Below are 1,533 nucleotides of genomic sequence, written 5' to 3'. Positions count from 1 at the left end.
AGTCTGGTTCTGTTCTTTTAATAAAGCATAGAAATATTAGCTTCCACTCGTTCATTGCACATTATTCTTTGCAACATAATCATGGGGTACTCATTCTATGTGTGAATCTGAGTTTCCTGTTCTACCTGAACACCTTCACAAATATCTTGATGGAATTGTATTCATTTCAGAGTCTTCCTCACATTCATCCACTATGTGAGTACTCTTCTAAGTGTTCGTGTTCTTGTCTAGTTTTTTTTCAGCCATCAACTATATGAGTGTATGATTCAAAACACTGAACAGTAGTCAGGTATCCAGAGAAGATGCCCATGCTCCTTCCTTAATGTGTCAAAAATCAAATAAGTCTTGAAGGGAGAAAAAATAAACAACTTTAAGGGTTCCAGAATAATATCACTGCACTTAATAAAAAGCACATAAAGGATTTCTTCACACTGAGTTTGCCGTTACCAATCAAAACATGCCTCCATTTTCTGTTCTGCCATTCTTTGATTTTCTTCCTTCTTTACTCTTGAATTACCTTCCCAACATATTGACTACCCTCCCCCCACCCCCAACTTGGTGTTGTCTGAGAACTTCCCGAGTATATATTCCACCTTGTCACTGGGAGCATCAGTGAAGGTGTTGTACAGAGCTGGCACCAATTTCAGCCCCTGAGGAACATTCCTAACTACCCACCAAAATTTCATGTAAGTCTTCACAAAGACTTGCCCCAGATTTTCCCTGGGGGGTTGAGGTGAGGTAGACCAGTCTTTTGTTCCCTGGACTTCTGATTGTCTTTCTTAAAGGTGGACATAATATTTTATTTTTATTGTTGTTTATTTTTGTATTTCAAAGTCACATAAAACTTTACTATATTTGCTGACAGGTGAATTAATTTTGTGAAACTAAAATCAGTGCCAAAAAATCAGAGAGTTTCACAATGTTGTAACCTGGCAAGACTCCACAGTCCCATGGGGGTGCAACACTTCCCCTGCTGTCCCATCAGAAGGGTCTTACCCTTTTACCAAGCAGATTTGAATCATAACGTTTGCAATACCTTAAAAGCCTTTCAAGACCCTTCCAAAATGCACATAAAAATTATATAATTCTGTATGTATTGTCAATAAGACCAATGAATAGGGCCTGCATCAGTCAATTTTTCCTGCCTCTCATACTATCAGTTCCAGCTCTAGATCACAGAACCTCCTTGCTAATTTTGCAGGTGCTGTCAGTCTTTCACCAGGTCTGTGAAGAGAAGATAATTGCTGCTTCAATCTGTCTCTGGGCTGAGAAGAGGGTTTGACGTATTATGTGGTCTGAAAAGAAAATAAGATTAAGGAAAAAAAAAAAAAAAGACGGAAGGAGATTTTAAAAGGAGTAAAATGCTCTTCCTCCTTTTCTCCCTCTCTAGCAGACGAACCTGTGATCCCTAGGCTTTATACCCAGAGGCTGCATTTTAACCACTGGTAAGAAGCTAACCTTTCCAAAACACCTTGCAGTGCAATGCTTTCTGTGAGAATGCCACTGTGCTGCGCAATCCTGTGGCCAACTATC

The sequence above is a fragment of the Corvus cornix genome, chromosome 3 (assembly GCF_000738735.6).
Source record: "Corvus cornix cornix isolate S_Up_H32 chromosome 3, ASM73873v5, whole genome shotgun sequence".
Lineage (NCBI taxonomy): Eukaryota > Metazoa > Chordata > Aves > Passeriformes > Corvidae > Corvus > Corvus cornix.
Note: the sequence above shows the minus strand (reverse complement) of the source record.